The sequence below is a fragment of the Palaemon carinicauda genome, chromosome 40 (genome assembly GCF_036898095.1).
Source record: "Palaemon carinicauda isolate YSFRI2023 chromosome 40, ASM3689809v2, whole genome shotgun sequence".
NCBI classification, from domain to species: Eukaryota; Metazoa; Arthropoda; class Malacostraca; order Decapoda; family Palaemonidae; genus Palaemon; species Palaemon carinicauda.
The window spans coordinates 39,506,815-39,528,560 of record NC_090764.1 but is presented as its reverse complement, the minus strand read 5'-3'; the positions used below and the strand labels follow the sequence as shown (position 1 = coordinate 39,528,560).

Genomic DNA, 21,746 nt, shown 5'->3' with positions numbered 1-21,746 from the left:
GGAAACGCATGATATAAAATCGCCTTTAATATTTGTGCCTGTTTTAGTTTAGGGTGCCGTAGTACATGCATTAAGTGTTCTGTACATTAAAGGGTGGTTTGTTAACAGTACTACGTACAAGGGAAGGTTTTAAAAGTCCGAATATACATGTTAAATAAATAGGTAAATATGATGTCACTACTTCGCGGATTTTCACCTATCGCGCCCGCGTCTGGAACCTATCTACCGCGATAAACGAGGGTTCACTGTATAATAAATGGAAAGTTAATCGAAGAGGCCTAATAAAGGCGGAGAGATATAAAATATATAGATCTATAACGTGTTAAGCAAAATTACTAAAAACCTAAACACACTTCCGTCTAAGGGAAGGGTCGGCCATTTAAAAGTGAAAGAGAGTCCATACTCTCTTTGTCACCATAATTAAATCTATCCAAAACGAGTTCAAGTTTTGAGATGAAGATAAAACCCCTGCATAGCGAAAGCTCAAAACTAGAATAGTGTACTTCACCAAATAGTTGTGAAAACAAATCCAGTTAGTAACAGCGTATTTAGTAGGTCTTGCCAGTGGCACGACAGAGAGAAAATTGGTTCTGTGTTTACATGGAGTACTTGAGTACCTGCTCGACAGATGGCGCTGTTGATGTACACCCCCACCTGTATAGCGATCGCTGGCGTATTTTGTCCTTAGGTTTTTCTGTCGGGCAGCAGAGCTGACAGCTTATATGATCACCGGCCAAGTTTAATATTGAAAATTTATGATTTCAGGTAGAAGTTGTTTCCAATAGTTCCAAAATATTCCCAACGACATTGTTGTCACTAATCTACACTCACAAAGGGATAAACAGCTACAGGAATGCAGTTAAACAGGAATAAAATGTGTATAGAGACATGTTACAGAGAAACTCAGTTAGCTAAAGTTATCAGGAAAACTGCAAAACCCTTTCTTCTTCCTTAATTTCCCTCACACACAACGAACTGCTAGCTATGATCAAGATCAAACAAAATGTTATTTTCATTAGTAAAATAAATTTTTAAATATACTTACCCGATGATCATGTAGCTGTCAACTCCGTTGCCCGACAGAAATCTACGGTCGGGATACGCCAGCGATCGCTATCCAGGTGGGGGTGTACTCAACAGCGCCATCTGTGAGCAGGTACTCAAGTACTTCTTGTCAACAAGAACTCAATTTTCTCCTCGGTCCACTGGTTCTCTATGGGGAGGAAGGGCGGGTTCTTTAATTCATGATCATCGGGTAAGTATATTCAAAAATTTATTTTACTAATGAAAATAACATTTTTCAATATTAATCTTACCTGATGATCATGTAGCTGATTCACACCCAGGGTGGTGGGTGGAGACCAGCATACATGTTAACAAAGAAGCTAAGTATCCCGTATTTCATTTTATTTGTTATTCAAAATAACAAACATAAAATAAATAAGTACCTGGTAAGGAAGTCGACTTGAACCATTACTCTGCCTTTTTTAAGTACGTCTTCCTTACTGAGCCTAGCGGTCCTCTTAGGATGCTGAACGACTCCTAGGTGCTGAAGTATAAAGGGCTGCAACCCATACTAAAGGACCTCATCACAACCTCTAACCTAGGCGCTTCTCAAGAAAGAATTGACCACCCGCCAAATCAACCAGGATGCGGAAGGCTTCTTAGCCGACCGTACAACCCAAAGAACAACAATAAAAAGTATTCAAGAGAAAGGTTAAAAAGGTTATGGGATTATGGGAATGTAGTGGCTGAGCCCTCACCTACTACTGCACTCGCTGCTACAAATGGTCCCAGGGTGTAGCAGTTCTCGTAAAGAGACTGGACATCTTTGAGATAGAATGATGCAAACACTGACTTGCTTCTCCAATAGGTTGCATCCATAACACTCTGCAGAGAACGGTTCTGTTTGAAGGCCACTGAAGTAGCCACAGCTCTCACTTCATGTGTCCTTACCTTCAGCAAAGCAAGGTCTTCTTCCTTCAGATGAGAATGTGCTTCTCTAATCAGAAGCCTGATGTAGTAAGAAACTGCGTTCTTAGACATTGGTAGAGAAGGCTTCTTGATAGCACACCATAAGGCTTCTGATTGTCCTCGTAATGGTTTTGACCTTCTTAGATAGTACCTAAGAGCTCTAACTGGGCAAAGTACTCTCTCCAGTTCGTTCCCCACCAAGTTGGACAGGCTTGGGATCTCGAACGACTTAGGCCAAGGACGGGAAGGAAGCTCGTTTTTAGCCAAAAAAACGAGCTGCAAGGAACATGTAGCCGTTTCAGATGTGAAACCTATGTTCCTGCTGAAGGCGTGGATCTCACTTACTCTTTTAGCTGTTGCTAAGCACACGAGGAAAAGAGTTTTTAATGTGAGGTCCTTAAAAGAGGCTGATTGGAGCGGTTCAAATCTTGATGACATTAGGAACCTTAGGACCACGTCTAGATTCCAGCCTGGAGTGGACAACCGACGTTCCTTTGAGGTCTCAAAAGACCTAAGGAGGTCCTGTAGATCTTTGTTGGTGGAAAGATCCAAGCCTCTGTGGCGGAAAACCGCTGCCAACATACTTCTGTAACCCTTGATCGTAGGAGCTGATAGGGATCTTACGTTCCTTAGATGTAACAGGAAGTCAGCAATCTGGGTTACAGTGGTACTGGTTGAGGAAACTGCATTGGCCTTGCACCAGCTTCGGAAGACTTCCCATTTAGACTGATAGACTCTGAGAGTGGATGTCCTCCTTGCTCTGGCAATCGCTCTGGCTGCCTCCTTCGAAAAGCCTCTAGCTCTTGAGAGTCTTTCGATAGTCTGAAGGCAGTCAGACGAAGAGCGTGGAGGTTTGGGTGTACCTTCTTTACGTGAGGTTGACGCAGAAGGTCCACTCTTAGAGGAAGAGTCCTGGGAACGTCGACCAGCCATTGCAGTACCTCTGTGAACCATTCTCTCGCGGGCCAGAGGGGAGCAACCAACGTCAGCCGTGTCCCTTTGTGAGAGGCGAACTTCTGAAGTACCCTGTTGACAATCTTGAACGGCGGGAATGCATACAGGTCGAGATGGGACCAATCCAGCAGAAAGGCATCCACGTGAACTGCTGCTGGGTCTGGAATCGGAGAACAATACAACGGGAGCCTCTTGGTCATCGAGGTAGCAAATAGATCTATGGTTGGCTGACCCCACAGGGCCCAAAGTCTGCTGCAAACATTCTTGTGAAGGGTCCACTCTGTGGGGATGACCTGACCCTTCCAACTGAGGCGATCTGCCATGACATTCATATCGCCCTGAATGAACCTCGTTACCAGCTTGAGCTTTCGATCTTTTGACCAAATGAGGAGGTCCCTTGCGATCTCGAACAACTTCCTCGAATGAGTCCCTCCCTGCTTGGAGATGTAAGCCAAGGCTGTGGTGTTGTCGGAGTTCACCTCCACCACCTTGTTTAGCTGGAGGGACTTGAAGTTTATCAAGGCCAGATGAACCGCCAACAACTCCTTGCAATTGATGTGAAGTGTCCTTTGCTCCTGATTCCATGTTCCCGAGCATTCCTGTCCGTCCAAAGTCGCACCCCAGCCCGTGTCCGATGCGTCCGAGAAGAGACGGTGGTCGGGGGTCTGAACAGCCAATGGTAGACCTTCCTTGAGAAGAATGCTGTTCTTCCACCACGTTAGAGTAGACCTCATCTCTTCGGAAACAGGAACTGAGACCGTCTCTAGCGTCATGTCCTTTATCCAGTGAGCAGCTAGATGATACTGAAGGGGGCGGAGGTGGAGTCTCCCTAACTCGATGAACAGGGCCAGCGATGAAAGTGTCCCTGTTAGACTCATCCACTGCCTGACTGAGCATCGGTTCCTTCTCAGCATGCTCTGGATGCATTCTAGGGCTTGGTTGATCCTTGGGGCCGACGGAAAAGCCCGAAAAGCTCGACTCTGAATCTCCATACCCAGGTAGACAATGGTCTGGGATGGGACGAGCTGGGACTTCTCTAAATTGACCAGGAGGCCCAGTTCCTTGGTCAGATCCATAGTCCATCTGAGATTCTCCAGACAGCGACGACTTGTGGGAGCTCTTAAAAGCCAGTCGTCTAAATAGAGGGAGGCTCTGATGTCTGCCAAGTGAAGGAATTTCGCAATATTCCTAATCAGTCTGGTAAACACAAGAGGTGCCGTGCTTAGGCCAAAGCACAGGGCTTGGAACTGGTACACAACCTTTCCAAAGACGAATCTTAGGAAAGGTTGGGAGTCTGGATGGATGGGGACGTGAAAGTATGCGTCTTTCAGGTCTAACGAGACCATCCAGTCCTCCTGCCTGACCGCTGCTAGGACCGACTTCGTCGTCTCCATCGTGAACGTCTGCTTGGTGACAAAAGCATTGAGAGCACTGACGTCCAGCACCGGTCTCCAACCTCCTGTCTTCTTGGCTACCAGGAAGAGACGGTTGTAAAAGCCCAGGGATTGATGATCCCGGACTATGACCACCGCTTCCTTTTGTAGCAAGAGCGACACCTCTTGTTGCAACGCTAGCCTCTTGTCCTTCTCCTTGTAGTTGGGAGAGAGGTTGATGGGAGATGTAGCTAGAGGGGGATTGCGGCAGAACGGAATTCTGTATCCCTCCCTTAGCCACTTCAAAGACTGGGCGTCTGCACCTCTGCTCTCCCAAGCTTGCCAGAAGGTCTTGAGTCTGGCTCCTACTGCTGTCTGGAGAGGAAGGCAGTCAAAACTTGCCTTTTGCGGACTTGGAACCCTTCTTGGACTTGCCACGGTGACTGTCTGCACGGGTACCTCCTCTGCTGGAGGTTCTGCCACGAAAGGGCGGGATGAACCTAGAAGCAGGTGTGTCAACTGCTGCAGGGCGGAAGGGTCTAGGCACGGAAGGTAAGGTTTTAGCCTTACGTGCAGAAGAAGCCATCAGATCATGAGTATCCTTCTGGATAAGTGAGGCAGCCATCCCCTTAATCAGCTCCTCCGGAAACAGACACTTGGAGAGAGGAGCAAACAATAACTCTGACTTCTGGCAAGGAGTGATACCAGCTGATAAGAAGGAGCAAAGATGTTCTCTCTTCTTAAGGACTCCTGATACATATGAAGCCGCAAGTTCACCAGACCCATCCCGAATTGCCTTGTCCATGCTAGACATGATCAGCATGGCCGAGTCCTTATCTGAAGGGGAAGTCTTCCTGCTTAAGGCTCCCAAACACCAATCGAGGAAGTTGAATATCTCGAAGGCACGAAAGACTCCCTTCAACAGATGATCTAAATCGGAAAAGGACCAGCAGATCTTCGAACGTCTCATAGCCAACCTGCGGGGAGAGTCAACCAGACTTGAGAAGTCAGCCTGGGCAGAGGCAGGAACCCCCAAGCCGGGTTCCTCTCCCGTGGCATACCAGACGCTCGACTTAGAAGCAAGCTTGGGAGGAGGAAAGACAAAAGAGGTCCTTCCCAGTTGCTTCTTGGAATGCAACCAGTCCCCCATAACCCTCAAAGCTCTCCTAGATGATCTGGCGAGAACAAGCTTGGTGAAGGCAGGCGCAGCAGACTGCATGCCCAGAGCAAACTCGGAGGGGGGAGAACGAGGGGTTGCAGACACAAAATGCTCAGGACACAAGTCCCTGAACAAGGCAAGGACTTTGCGAAAGTCTAAGGAGGGAGGCGAAGACTTGTGCCCTTCAATATCAGAGTGAGGTTCATCCAGATGTGCAGCTTCATCATCCGATACATCATCATCCGAAAGTTGAGTTGCGAGTGGCAAAGGCAGAGCAGCAAGCTGAACGGCTGAATCCGGCAGAACGGGTGCATGCGTACCTGCGGATCCAACATCATGCCTCTGCTGGTCGGTCTGCGAGCTGGCAACAACAAACGCAGAGGGCTGGTGTGTGGGAGGGGCTGCGGTGGGCTGAGGAGCATGCGGTATGGTATGCAGAGCATGCTGTAAGGTATGCGCCTCATGCTGCATGGTATGCAGAGCATGCTGCATGGTATGCGGAGCATGCTGTAAGGTATGCAGAGCATGCTGCATGGGCTGAGGAGAATGCCGCAAAGTGCTGGAACCCGGCAACTCCTGATGCGGCAGCTCACGCATGTTAGCAGATGGTGCAGCAAGAACATGCGTCTGGCAGGGAGGACTGCGCATCGGAGGAGGAGCTCTCACAGGTGGAGTGTGGGAGCAGGCAGCCGCAGTATCTGCTGAGCGCACAACCTCTGCGGGTTGTAGGTTAACAGGAGAGGTGTTAACTTTCTCGGCATGATACTCCTGCATGAATGCCGCAAGCTGAGACTGCATAGTCTGCAGCATGGACCACTTAGGGTCTACTGTAGTTGGAGCAACAACCGACGGAGCAGTAGCCTGTTGAGGGACCACTCTACCTCTCTTGGGAGGTGTGCAGTCATCAGATGACTGCGGCGAGTCCGAACTGACCCAGTGGCTACACCTGGGCCGTTGGACTAGCTCGGAAGGGACCTTACGTTTGAGCGGTCGTGAGACCTTGGTCCACCGTTTCCTCCTGGAAACTTCTTCCACAGACGAGGAATGTAAGGGCTCATTCGTCTGTATGTGGATGGGACGATCCTTAACAGATACGTCCGCAACCACTGAGGATACATCCGTGCGCCGATCAAGGCCTGCCGAACCCTTTGGTCCTTCGACATTGCTTCTCCCCTGGGCTTGGGAGCTTGCAAGAGGTCCCGGACTGGGAGGACGACTGGCACGCACAGATGTACCCTCATGCGCAACACTGACACTGACACTATGCACATCACTAGCACTAACACTTCCCACTGCACTCTTCGCTTTCAGCTCTCTGACATCTGCCAAGAGCTGATTACGGTCACTAACCAACGACTCCACCTTATCACCAAGAGCCTGAATGGCACGCAACATATCAGCCATTGCAGGCTGAGCACTCGTAGCAGGTTTGGGAGTCACCACCACAGGGGAAGGAAAAGGTTGAGGGGCATGGGGAGAGGAAAAATCCACAGAGCGAGAAGAACTCCTCCTATCTCTCTCCTTCTCTAACCTACGTGCATATCTAAGGAATTCGTTAAAATCGAATTCTGAAAGCCCAGCACATTCCCCACATCGATCTTCCAATTGACAGGATTTACCCCTACAATTGGAACATACGGTGTGAGGATCTATAGAGGCCTTCGGAAGACGCCTAGTACAAGTCCTAACACTACACTGCCTGTATTTAGGAACTTGGGACTGGTCAGACATCTTGAATTTAGAAGTAGTCAAGGGGGAATTCCAAAATTAAGCAAAGTTCGTTAACCAATAAATCAAATTAATTCCAAAAGCTTGCTAAGCTAAGGATAAAGCTTCCTGAACAGCAAAGGCTAAACTTTAGAGCAAATACATCACCAAATCGTGAACAATAACTCCAAAATCAACAGCGTATCCAAGTAGGTCTTGCCGGCGGCACGACAGAGGAAAAATTGAGTTCTTGTTGACAAGAAGTACTTGAGTACCTGCTCACAGATGGCGCTGTTGAGTACACCCCCACCTGGATAGCGATCGCTGGCATATCCCGACCGTAGATTTCTGTCGGGCAACGGAGTTGACAGCTACATGATCATCGGGTAAGATTAATATTGAAAAAAAATAGAATAACAAGTGTGCAGCACCAAGAGTGGGTCGGTACTCTCCAGAGGCTGAAAACAAAGTGGCTATTCAGTGTACAAATTGGGGGAGAGCTTCCCAACTGGCTGCCACTAACTACTGACACTTCTTTATTAATTTTGACAAACTAGTTCCAGCCAATCTGAAAACATACTTCTATTAAAAGATGAGGGTTTTTATTTGTGCAGGAACAAACCAGTATTCTGACCAAGGGACAGAACCGGAAAAGTAATCATGGACTGACACTGGATCAGGCCAGTGATCCTCAGAGTGAGAATCTCTATACTAATCAAAGCAGAGAGAGGAATACCTTGTACTCTTCGCTCTGATGATCGAGGTGAGAAGACGTGTTGAACTCATGCCCTAGTTTACGACTGAGACCCATTAATCAGAGATCTGTGGAAGGCGACTGTGCAAAAGCGTACATTGATGACCTTGAGCAGCCATCTTCTCAACACGGGGTACCACAGTACCCCATTAAAAGGAGCACCAGTTCATCATTCATAAAGGATACGTAACAGTGAACATTCAACTCTTCCATGCTTGGCCAACAGAAGGCATACATAGGCCTAGATAGGGCCGTGCACCTCTTTTTCCACCTGACTATTATGATAGCCGAGAGAACTCTGGTCATGACCCTGGGAATGCCATGACACAGGGCAATAGTCCTAGGTATCATCCAACCACCCTTCACAGTAGAGTTGATCTCAACAGCCTTCTAGTACAGTAACTATGACTTGCCCTCCTAGACTTAAACTCCTTAAAACAAGAAGCAGCAACAGAATCATATAAAAAGAGAAAGAGCAAGAGAACGAGGTGGTAACCAACGCGGTAACGTCCCTGACTGTTGAACGCCAGACTGGGGTTCGAGTCCCACTCAGACTTGTTAGTTCCTTTGGTCGCTGCAACCTCACCATTCTTGTGAGTTAAGAATGGGGGTTTGAGGGAGCCTATAGGTCTATCTGCTGAGTCATCAGCAGCCATTGCCTAGCCCTCCTCGGTCCTAGCATGGGTGGAGAGGGGGCTTTGGCACTGATCATATGTATATTTGGTCAGTTTCTAGGGCATTTTCCTGCTCAATTGGGAAATGTCCGTCTCTTGCCTCTACCATTCATGAGCGGCCTTTAAACCTTTAAAAGCATCATGAGGAAGGGGAAAGAATCGCTTCTTCCACTTTTTAACTTCTCCGGTTCTGTAATCCGAGAAGTCAAGGTCTCAATGATCACAAACAAAGAAGTCTTCCGATGGAGAGAATCACAAGGGTTGCTACACACATAGGGTGCCCTCTTCTAACAAGGGACACAGCAGTACCTCATTCAGAGAGGGGAGCACTCAACTGTGTAGGTAATAATGGTGAAAAAGACTGCCCAAGCTCTTCAAATACAAGGCTGACAGAAGGCAGACATGGCCTCACAAGGGGCCATGCACCTATCTCCACCTAGCTGGAGAAAGCCAGAGGAACCCAAGATAGCCCTGGGGTTCAAAACACAGGGTGTGTTATTTATCCCCACAGGGCTGAGCTACCAGTTCTCATGGAGTTGCTGTACCAGCCTCTGGGTGTCATCCAGCCCTCTAAGAAAAGGTGGTGAGTCAAGAGCCTTACTTTTGCAACTGCAACTGGCTTTCTTCTAAGAAGCATCTGAATTTTAAGAGGAAAAGAAAGAAAAAGAGGAATACAGTAGTTATAAAAGGAAGGGGGGAACAAACCATTTCTTCCACCTAACAACTTTCTCCTAAGGTTCTGCAAGCAGAGAAGTTGAGGTTTAAGCAACCATTAACAGAAGCCCTCTTCTTAATACAGGCCACTCAAAGACCAAGTAAGAAGGTCAAGAATAGTGCCCAAGCTCACTCAACACAGTCCAACAGGTGGTCAGAGGCCCGCATTGGGTTGTGCTCCTCTGTTCCCCCTGATTACCCTAGGCCACTGCCACCCAGGAATAGTAACATTAGGCCGGCCTTGAAATTGTCATTCGCCCATGACATTCAGTATATGATAAAAGAGCTTTTTCTAAAGGAATTTTGGGGTTCGCCCTTTATATGGGGTTGTCCTTTACAAGAGTATGTGGCATTTCAAATAAAACTATTAAAATTATGCTAATTGGAAAATGATTGATCAACAGTAATAATTGCTTAGTTAATATGAAATACCCTCCGGCAGCATGCCTTAATCAGCTGCTTTGCAAAGCATAAACATAAAAATTGGAAAAGATTATAATTTGCTATGTTTTTATTTATAATTGTGATATCAAATGTGAATATCATATGCATCATTATTGAATACAGTTAATCAAAATTTGGTTTATTTAAAATATAACTGTAATCTTTTACCACAGTAAATGAATGTACAGTGTACAGCGAGAGCTGAAATGCGCTGGGTAGAGGGGGAGAGAAGTGGCGTGAAGCAACCCCAGTTCAAAGGAGCCCAGGCTATTCAAAATCTTCGCGTCGCAGGATTTTTTATCGTGAATATTTGATTTTTTATCTAATAGGTAATGTGGTTCTCTGTGTCGCGTATAAGTGAAATCGCGATGTATAAACTCGCGTAAAGCGCAGGCTGACTGTACTGTGATACATGTAATACAGAACAGTAACATGAAATTGTATTATAAATTATTTCAGTATGTACTGTATACTGTACTTTTTTAAAATTTAACAGTTGCCGATCACATCATAGCCACATATTCTTTGCTATACAGCACAGTAACCTCTGTACTATGTGGTAAACTTACCAATAGCTTACTACTGTCATTTAGCCCCTGTTATATAATACTTTAAACTTACTTACCCATTTTATAATGCTAAAAAGTTTTTCCTGTAGTTAATTAAGTAAAGGGTGGGTTGTTAACAGTAGAGCGAGGGTTTAAGAAAGTCAAAATGCACGTTGAATAATTAGATAAATACGGCAATTCAATTATCGCGGCCGGTCTTGGAACTTATCTACCGCAATAAACGAGGGGTCACTTATCTGGAAAACCATGTTAAAAAAGAAAAGTCGGTCAGGAGGCCATTGTAAAGATACACTCTTCCTTAGAGTAAAGTAAGAGGGGAATCAGAGGGAGGGGATAGCCCCTCCTTGTATTTAAGGATGGGATTTTTATGTTAGGTTAGGTGTAAACCTAAGATTAGGTTGTAGTAAGTTTGTTTCTCTCTTGAAATATACTTTTTTCAGTTATAGATCTTTAACCCAACTGGAGCTATGTGTTAATTTTATGAATGCATTATGAGTTGTCATAGGACAACATTAATACTATTGCTGTTTTATTTTCCAATTTTGCAGGATTTTCTCTCGTACTTCTTAAGTTTAACTCGGTGACATAGACAGAATTTTTTACCAATTAGCTTGTGGCTAGAGGAAAGTTTCCAGATAATACTATCCATTGTTTTATAAACAATAAAGGGGAAAAGGTCAATTCAACTTCAGGGTTGGACAGAGACATTGATGTTTTTTTTTTTATTCTAAAGTGCGTTAGCAGTCGAGTGTCTTTCAATTCTGATGAAATTTATCATTATTTTCTGTTTTCATTCATTAGAATGGCCTTTCTAGATGATGATGATAATGATCATCTGCTAATGGCTTTGACATTAACAGTGACATTGCTTGCAATCTATCGAAAGATGAAAGTGACGACAACGCGCAAATGCAATTGGTAAAATTTATGGGCACGACTAAATCCGCCTGAAAACTTTAGTTTTGTAACTAATTTTTGCTTTTTACAGACATATAGACCAGTAAACATACTAAATAGAAATTCACACCTTAACAGAATACCTAACCTTACTCTTGATTGATGTCATGGTCGACAAATTTGTCAAAGAAATAAGCAAATAAGTAAGCAAGGTTTTGTAAGAGAAGGCTGAAAGGATTGCCACACACAAACACAACAATTATATGGTATTCTATATAGAAACCTGTCTCTTGTGAGAAAATCTAAATGTATTTAGAATCGTGTTTATGTATGGGACTTACTTCTGTCAAGAATATGAAGTGATACTGAAAGAAGGCCCCAAAAAGACATCTAAAAAGGATGTATAAAATGAAAAAGAAGTCTGTAAATGTTGGTATTATTATAGTATATTGTAAATAGGTTTGTAATAATTTTTTACGTTTCTAGATTTTTCTCGTTTTCATACAGTAGGTAAAAATGTTATTTTTATTAGTAAAATAAATTTTTGAATATACTTACCCGATAATCATGTAGCTGTCAACTCCGTTGCCCGACAGAATTCTATGGAGGGATACGCCAGCTATCACAATACTAGAAGGGGGTGTACTTACCAGCGCCACCTGTGGCCAGGTACTATAGTACTTCTTGTTGACACCTCCTCAATTTTTCCTCGGTCCACTGGTTCTCTATGGGGAGGAAGGGAGGGTCAATTAAATCATGATTATCGGGTAAGTATATTCAAAAATTTATTTTACTAATAAAAATAACATTTTTCAATATTAAACTTACCCGATCATCATGTAGCTGATTCACACCCAGGGGGGTGGGTGAAAACCAGTGTACAAGATTAAAGGATAGCTAAGTATCCCATATTTCATATAACAGTTATCTCCAATAACAATGAAATAATAAGTACCTGGTAAGGAAGTCGAATTGAACCGTTACTCTGCCTCTTTTTTAAGCTCGTCTTCCTTACTGAGCGCAGCGTTCCTCTTGGAGGCTGAATCAACTCAAAGGTGCTAAAGTATATAGGGCTGCAACCCCTACTAAAGGACCTCTACACAACCTCTAACCCAGGCGCTTCCCAAGAATGAATTGACCACCCGCCAAATCAAAAGGATGCGGAAGGCTTCTTAGCCTACCGTAACAACCATAAAAACAACAATAAAAGCATTCAAGAGAAAGGTTAAAAAGGTTATGGGATTAAGGGAATGTAGTGGCTGAGCCCTCACCTACTACTGCACTCGCTGCTACGAATGGTCCCAGGGTGTAGCAGTTCTCGTAAAGAGACTGGACATCTTTAAGATAAAATGATGCAAACACTGACTTGCTCCTCCAATAGGTTGCATCCATTATGCTTTGCAGAGAACGGTTTTTATTAAAGGCCATCGAAGTAGCTACGGCTCTCACTTCGTGGGTCCTTACCTTCAGCAACGCAAGGTCTTCCTCCTTTAAGTGAGAATGGGCTTCTCTAATCAGAAGCCTTATATAATACGAAACCCCGTTCTTGGACATGGGCCTCGAAGGTTTCTTGATGGCACACCATAAGGCTTCTGACTGTCCTCGAATAGGTTTAGACCTATTAAGATAATACTTGAGAGCTCTGACAGGGCAAAGAACTCTCTCTAGCTCGTTACCTACCATGTTGGAGAGGATAGGTATTTCAAACGATCTAGGCCAAGGACGTGAAGGAAGCTCATTCTTAGCTAAGAATCCAAGCTGAAAAGAACATGTTGCAGATTCGGTCGTGAAACCAATGTTCTTGCTGAAGGCATGAACCTCACTGACTCTCTTAGCTGTTGCAAGGCAGACGAAAAAAGAGTCTTGAGGGTAAGGTCCTTGAAGGAAGCTGACTGGAGAGGTTCGAACCTAGGTGACATAAGGAACCTTAAGACTACGTCTAGGTTCCAGCCTGGAGTGGATAGACGACGCTCTTTAGAAGTCTCAAAAGACTTAAGGATGTCTTGAAGGTCCTTGTTGGAAGAAAGGTCCAAACCTCTGTGGCGGAGGACTGAAGCCAACATACTCCTGTACCCTTTAATCGTAGGGGCAGAAAGGGATCTCTCATTCCTAAGATGTAATAGGAAGTCAGCTATTTGGGTCACAGAGGTATTGGTAGAGGATACTGCATTGGCTCTACACCAGCTCCGGAAGACTTCCCACTTAGATTGGTAGACTCTACGAGTGGAAACCCTTCTTGCTCTGGCAATCGCGCTGGCCGCCTCCTTCGAAAAGCCTCTAGCTCTAGCGAATCTTTCGACAGTCTGAAGGCAGTCAGCCGAAGAGCGTGGAGGTTTGGGTGCAACCTGTCTACGTGAGGTTGACGTAGAAGGTCCACTCTTAGAGGGAGAGTCCTGGGAACGTCGACTAGCCATTGAAGTACCTCTGTGAACCATTCTCTTGCAGGCCAAAGGGGAGCAACCAGCGTCAGCCGTGTCCCTTCATGCGAGATGAACTTCTGAAGGACTTTGTTTATTATCTTGAACGGTGGAAATGCGTAAAGGTCGAGATGGGACCAGTTCAGCAGAAAAGCATCCACATGAACTGCTGCTGGGTCTGGAACTGGGGAACAGTACAGCGGAAGTCTCTTGGTCATGGAGGTGGCAAACAGATCTATGGTAGGCTGACCCCACAAGGTCCAAAGTCTGTTGCACACACTCTTGTGGAGGGTCCATTCCGTGGGAATGACCTGATCCCTTCTGCTTAGGCGATCTGCTGAGACGTTCATGTTGCCCTGAATGAACCTCGTGACTAAGGTGAGGTTTTGACTTCTTGACCAAATGAGGAGGTCCCTTGCGATCTCGTATAGGCTCCTCGAATGGGTCCCTCCTTGCTTGGCGATGTAAGCCAAGGCTGTGGTGTTGTCTGAGTTCACCTCCACCACCTTGCCTAGCAAGAGGGACTTGAAGTTCAGCAGGGCTAAATGAACTGCTAGTAGCTCCTTGCAGTTGATGTGGAGCATACTCTGATCCTCGTTCCACGTTCCCGAGCATTCCTGTCCGTTCAAGGTCGCACCCCAGCCCGAGTCCGATGCATCTGAGAAGAGATGAAGATTGGGGGTCTGAATAGCCAACGATAGGCCCTCCCTGAGAAGGAGATGGGTCTTCCACCACAAGAGAGTGGTCTTCATCTCTTTGGTGACCGGGATAGAGACTGTCTCGAGAGTCAAACTCTTGTCCCAATGAGCTGCAAGATGGAATTGAAGAGGGCGGAGGTGGAGTCTCCCTAGCTCGACGAACAGGGCCAGCGATGAAAGGGTCCCCGTGAGACTCATCCACTGTCTCACCGAGCAACTGCTCCTCTTCAGCATGCTCATGATGCAATCTAGGGCTTGGCTTATCCTTGGGGCCGATGGAAAAGCCCGAAAATCCTGACTCCGAATCTCCATTCCCAGGTACACAATGGATTGGGAGGGAATGAGCTGAGACTTCTCTATGTTGACTAACAGACCCAGTTCTTTGATTAAGTCCAAAGTCCAGTTGAGATTCTCCAGACAGCGACGACTCGTGGAGGCTCTCAACAGCCAGTCGTCTAAGTAAAGGGAGGCTCTGATGTCCGATAAGTGGAGGAACTTTGCTAAATTCCTCATCAGATGCGTAAACACCATAGGAGCTGTGCTTAGGCCAAAACACAGGGCTTGGAATTGGTAGACAACCTTTCCAAAAACGAATCTCAGGAAAGGTTGGGAGTCTGGATGAATAGGAACGTGAAAGTATGCATCTTTCAGGTCCAACGAGACCATCCAGTCCTCCTGCCTGACCGCTGCTAGGACCGACTTCGTCGTCTCCATCGTGAACGTCTGCTTGGTGACATACGCATTGAGCGCGCTGACGTCCAGCACCGGTCTCCAACCTCCTGTCTTCTTGGCCACCAGAAAGAGACGGTTGTAGAAGCCCGGGGATTGATGGTCCCGGACTATAACCACTGCCTTCTTCTGGACGAGGAGCGACACCTCCTGATGCAACGCTAGCCTCTTGTCCTCTTCTTGGTAGTTGGGAGAGAGGTTGATGGGAGAAGTGGTCAGAGGGGGTTTGAGGCAGAATGGTATCCTGTAACCCTCCCTCAGCCAACTGACAGACTGGGCGTCTGCACCTCTCTTTTCCCAGGCGTGCCAGAAGAACTTGAGTCTGGCCCCTACTGCTGTCTGGAGATGAGGAGAGTCAGTTTTTTCCTTTAGAAGCCTTGGAACTTTTCCTAGACTTGCTCCTGGAAGCGTCTGGACGGGAGCTTCCTCGGCTGGGGGCTCTACCACGAAAGGGCGGTATGAACCTCGTAGCAGGAGTATCAGCCACTGGAGTGCGATAAGTCCTGGGGACTGAGGTAGAAACCTTAGTCTTACGAGCCGATGAGGCCACAAGATCATGTGTGTCCTTTTGTATCAGGGCAGCAGACAAGTCCTTGACAAGCTCTTCGGGAAAAAGGAATTTCGAGAGCGGAGCGAAAAGGAGTTGAGACCTTTGACAAGATGTGAGGCTGGAGGAAAGGAAGGTACAAAGTTGCTCCCTTTTCTTAAGAACCCCTGACAAAAACATCGAAGCAAGCTCGCCAGATCCATCTCTAATGGCCTTATCCATGCAGGACATTAAGAGCATGGCAGAATCTTTGTCCGCAGTGGAGGTCTTCTTGCTGAGGGCCCCCAGGCACCAGTCTAGGAAGTTGAACATCTCAAATGCTCTAAAAACACCCTTCAGGAAGTGATCAAGGTCTGAGAAGGTCCAGCAAACCTTAGAGCGCCTCATAGCTGTTCTACGAGGAGAGTCTACCAGACTAGAGAAGTCAGCCTGGGCAGAGGCAGGTACTCCCAAGCCTGGTTCCTCTCCTGTGGCATACCAAACGCCCGCTTTAGAAGTGAGCTTGGTCGGAGGGAACATAAACGAAGTCTTTCCAAGTTGTTGCTTAGACTGCAACCACTCCCCTAAAATCCTTAACGCTCTCTTAGAGGACCTTGCTAAGACGAGCCTAGTATAAGTAGATTTAGCTGGCTGCATGCCCAGCGAAAACTCAGATGGCGGAGAGCGGGGAATAGCGGAGACAAAGTGGTCTGGGTAGACCTCCCTAAAAAGAGCCAAGACCTTACGAAAGTCAATAGAAGGTGGAGAAGACTTGGATTCATCCACGTCTGATGAGGGATCCAGGTGTGCAGCCTCATCATCAGACACTTCACCATCAGAGTGTAGCGAAGAGATCGGTAAGGTATGCTGAACAGCAGAGTCAGCACGAGCAGGAACAACAATATTAGTGGCTTCCTCTTCAAGACTCAGTTGAGGGAACACCTGAGGCTCAGTCTGCAAAGGCTGATCGACCGAAGAAGCAGAAGGTAGGCGCATGGGTGGAGGAGGCTGACTCCTGGCATGAGTGTCTGAACTCAAGGGTTGCGCTTGCTGAGCGGTAGGCAGATGCGCAGTAGCGAGTTCCTGAGGAACGAGTTGAGGTTCCTGCGGTGTGAGCTGTGAGCGATGAGGTAGTGGCTGCGCAGAACGCAGTAATTGTCTCGCGAATTGAGGCTCCTGAGGCGCACGGCTAAGGTGTTGATGCGCTTGCCTTGAGAAGGGTAGAGCTCGCTGCAGCGAGGGCTGAGGAGACTGACTCATAGGTGGGAGAGGTTGTTGTACCTCAAGAGAGTGTTGCCTCACTGGTGGAACTGCAAGTGGAAGCGGAGGAAGTAAGGTATAAGCTTCCTGTTCCCATTGCTGAGGTTGTCTTAAGGAAGGCGGAGGGGGCTGCACACCGCTGGAAACAGTAAACTCAGAACGTGGTAAGGTATTCTGAGGAGCCTCAACATCGTACGCCTGGCAGGCAGTACTGCGGTCAGGCGGAGCGATCGCAGGAGGAGGTGTAACCTTCTCAGCCTGACACTCACTCATCAAGACCGCAAGTTGTGAATGCATGGACTGCAGTAGAGACAACTTGGGGTCGGCAGACACTAAGGTCTGCTGAGGTAAAGCCTTAACAGACGAGATCTGTTGCGGCAGAACCTTACCCCTCTTAGGCGGAGTGCAATCAACTGATGACTGCGGCGAGTCAGAGCTGATCCAATGACTGCAGCCCGGTTGAGTTCTTGAGGACTGGACTCTGCGTTTGAGTGGTCTTGAGACCTGGGTCCAGCGTTTCTTCCCTGACAATTGATCAGCAGACGAGTAAAAGACGGGCTCAATCGTCTGCAGGTGGGAGTGACGGTCTCTGGAAGACACGCCCGCAACCACCGAGGATACTTCCGTGCGCCGATCAAGGCCTGTCGAACCCTTTTGCCCTTCGACATTGCTTCTCCCCTGGGCTTGGGAGCTTGCAAGAGGTCCCGGACTGGGAGGACGACTGGCACGCACAGAAGTATCCTCACGCACCGCACTGACACTGACACTAGCACTTGGCACTGCACTGACACTAGCACTTGGCACTGCACTGACACTAGCACTCGTCACAGCACTGGCACTAATACCACCCACTGTACTCTTGACCTTAAGTTCCTTGACTTCGGCCATAAGAGACTTATGATCACTAACCACTGACTCTACTTTTTCACCTAAGGCCTGAATGGCCCGCAAAACAACAGACATATCAGGCTGAGGGCAAATAGTAGGTTCGGGGGTAGCCACTACAGGGGTAGGAAAAGGTAGGGGATCATGAGATGAGGAAAAAAGTGAAGAGTGAGAAGAACTCCTCCTAACTCTACCTCTCTCTAACTTAGTTGAATACTTCAGAAGACGGACAAAATCAAGTTCCGAAAGTCCGGCGCACTCCTCACATCGATTTTCTAACTGACAGGGCCTTTCCCTACAGTCAGAACAAGCGGTGTGAGGATCTACCGAGGCCTTCGGAATACGCCTATTACAAGACCTACATCGTCTATGGGTGGGGGCTTGTGAAATGTCAGCCATCTTGAATCAAAAGAGTTAGCCAAAAGGGGTTTCAAAATCAAGCAAAAGATCGTTAACCGTTAATCAGAACTAAATAATAGCTATCTAAGCTAATATAGAAGGTTTCCAGTAAAGCGACAGCCGAAATCTGAGAGAATACTTCACCAAACAGCCGTGAAAATACTCCAAGATCATAAGCGTATCCCAGAACGTCTTGCCGGAAGCACGACAGAGGAAAAATTGAGGAGGTGTCAACAAGAAGTACTATAGTACCTGGCCACAGGTGGCGCTGGTAAGTACACCCCCTTCTAGTATTGTGATAGCTGGCGTATCCCTCCATAGAATTCTGTCGGGCAACGGAGTTGACAGCTACATGATTATCGGGTAAGTTTAATATTGAAAAAAATAAATGATGAGAATAAATTAACAATATATCATTCTAAAAACAGTAACAGCGTCAAAACAGATAAGTCCTATATAAACTATTAACAATGTCAAAAACAGATATGTCATATATAAACAATAAAAAGATTCATGTCAGCCTGGTCAACATAAAACTAATCTTACCTAACCTACCGTAATTGGTTTCATTGTATATTATTACATCTCAATGTATCCTAGTATTCCAACTACTTTTTCTTATAGGAAAAATTACGCTCCCTTCGAAAATAACACTCGTTCCCGTCGCAAATGAATAGTTACAGAAATATATATACATCTATATCCGCCGATAATGGGGGACCCCCTTTGGGAACCCGGGGTTTTGGGTGGGGTAAACATACTGGGGAACCGATATATAACCGTAATTCAGTCCTTTTCTTCTCTATACATTTCTTTCTGGTATTTATTATAACCGTAGGAAAAGACAAATCAGTATACCTGGATATATTTGGGAGGAGCCGTTTCAAAGGTTATTTCTTGTAGTAATACAGTAACCAGTGCTGCCAACGCCTGATGTAGATTAAATGTTAGCATTCCATACCTGATGTAGATCAAATGTTAGCGTTTCATGCTAACATTAGCACCCATTTGTTCGTTTGTTCGTTCGCCCTATCTTCCGTCCTTCACTTATATAACCCCCCTTCGCAGGAGTTTCTCTCCATTATTACTCTTTTTATTACCGTATTATTTTCTCATTTTATATTCCCATTCAATATAATTTATCATACATTTCATTTTACCTTCCTATATTGGGTTTATTTGTTTTGTTATTTCCTTTCCCATTTGTACGTACAGTACGTTCGTTTCATCAGTTTCCGATCTGCGCATATATCCCCCCCACCTGCGCAGGAGTTTCCACTCCCTCATTACTCTTTTTATTAGTGTTATTTTCTCATTTTTTATTCCCATCCAATATTATTTATCATTCATTCCATTTTACCTTCCTATATTGGTTTTATTTGTTGGGTTATTTCTTTATCCCTTCCCGGTTTCACATAAATACTTACCCTGGACTAGTTTTTTTATCCAGTTAATTCTCGGTATGATCTCCTCATTTTATATTCCCATTCACTATTATTTACCGTTCATTCCATTTTATCTTCCTATATTGTTTGTATTTATTTTTGTTGGTTAGTTCCTTTTCTCTCCTCTGTGTCTTATAAAACTTTTCTTTGGTCTAGTTTCCGTATTTAGTTCATTCATGTTTTCCCTCTTTTGTTCGTTGTTTTTCCCTTAACCAATCACCACTCTAGGCCTATTCAGATATCTCCCTACCCCCCCTTCTTTTATCTCTTTATGCGCTCTTTTCCGACCCATTGTTCCAATGCCTTTCCCGTTTTAACCTTTGACCTAGTTACTCGTTCTTCGTTACTAGTGCGTTTTTTCTTCCCGTATTTTGAGATGGATCATATTATAGAAACTTGTACCGGTTGCAGCATTCCGTATCTAAAAGCAGTGGCTCAATTCCATGGTGATTTTGTTGATAATTCAGGTTATGTTGATCATTTTCTTAAATCTCACAATGTTATTCCTCAACGTTTAAACTGCCCCAAGTGTCGTGCGCTTTTATCTTATAGGGCAGACATTCACGGGTTTTATTGCTCTACTGTAACCACCATCCATAAAACTAAGAAGAAACGTCGTTGTGGGTATACTGTTACGGCCTATAAAGGTACTTTTTTGGACCAAAGTCGGCTACCACCATGGAAGATAATATTATGTGCGAACCACTTTTTGCATAAACATTCGGACCATGAGACCCTCATGGATGGTATAGACATATCTTCAAAGACTAGTGTGGATTGCAGAAGTTTCTGTTCGGAGGTTACCGAATTCTTCTTCGATAATCAAGAGGCGATTGGTGGTGATGGAGTTACTGTTGAAATAGACGAAACTCATTTTGGTAAAGCTAAATACAACAATGGTAGACCGTTAAGTGCCATATGGGTCTTTGGGGGTACTGAACGTGTGACCAAGAAATTTTTCATTATCCCTTTAGTTCCCCCCCTTTCTACTAAACGAGATGCTGCTACTCTAATTCCCCTCATCCAGAAGTATATTAAACGTGGTAGTATTATTATGAGTGATAAGTGGGCTGCATACAACTCTCTATCGGAAATTGGTTACGTTCATAAGTCGATTAATCATTCGGAGCATTTTGTTGACCCCCTAGACCCAACCATCCATACTCAAGATATAGAACGTCTCTGGAGAGAAGTGAAGGAGTGGGTTCAGAGGCCTGGAATCAAGTCTGAACATTTCAAGCAATATTTTTCCAGGTTCTTTTTCACCCACTACTATCCTGCACCACTTTTTCATTACTGCCAGTCGCCTCTACCCTCCTTTACAACAACAGACAATCGACCCCCCCTACCCACAAGACCCCGATGACCCCAACCATCCACAACCCAGTCATAGAAGTTAATCCGTCAGTCTCTTCCTTCCGAGTCCAGCAAGTTTCGACGTTTCCTTCATAAAAGTAAGTCATTCCTCAATAGTCATTATTCGTGTTTTGTGACCGGGGTACTTCTAGGCAAGGTTAGGTGGGTTTGTTAGGTTCTGTGGCCTTTCTGTACTTTTTATATATTTCGTACCAGTTATATGGAGAAATTATTGAATATATCTGAGGAGATATTTAGCAGTTCTAGCACTAGTAATGCCATCGTGTCGTTGGTAGTTCTGTGTACCATTCGTCTCCGTTGGTAGTACTGTGTATCAAGGTAAGTCATTCCCCCATTCTTATTATATGTGTTTTGTGACCGGGGTACTTCTAGGCAAGGTTAGGTGGGTTTGTTAGGTTCTGTGGCCTTTTGGTACTCTTTATTTATTGTGTAATAGTTTTATGGAAGTATTATTTAGTTTACGTATGGAAAAATTTATTTCTATCTCTAGTAATGACATCGTGCCGTTGGTAACACTGTGTACCATTCGTCATCGTTGGTAGTTCTGTCAACCATTGGTAACGTTGCTAATGTTATCGTCCCCTACATCTGTTGTTTATATATTTTAACTCAGTATATATGTCCACAGTGTTAATATTTATATGGTTCATTTGTATTGTATTTCATTGTGTGATTTCGTACAGGAAATATATGATTTCCTATAGTAGATATCGTGATTTAACTGGTTTTCTCATTCATTTCATCCGTAATAACATCAACCAATTCGTCAACTTATATCTAACCGAATTGGT

The 21,746-nt window shown here is 45.4% G+C and overlaps 1 protein-coding gene across 2 annotated transcripts in view; it reads right to left on the bottom strand.

Annotated features, from left to right (window-relative positions):
- The window catches only part of LOC137631713 (uncharacterized), a 158,016-nt gene that overhangs the window by 135,579 nt on the left and 691 nt on the right, over positions 1-21,746 (bottom strand). The gene's annotated exons all lie outside the window — the stretch shown is intronic.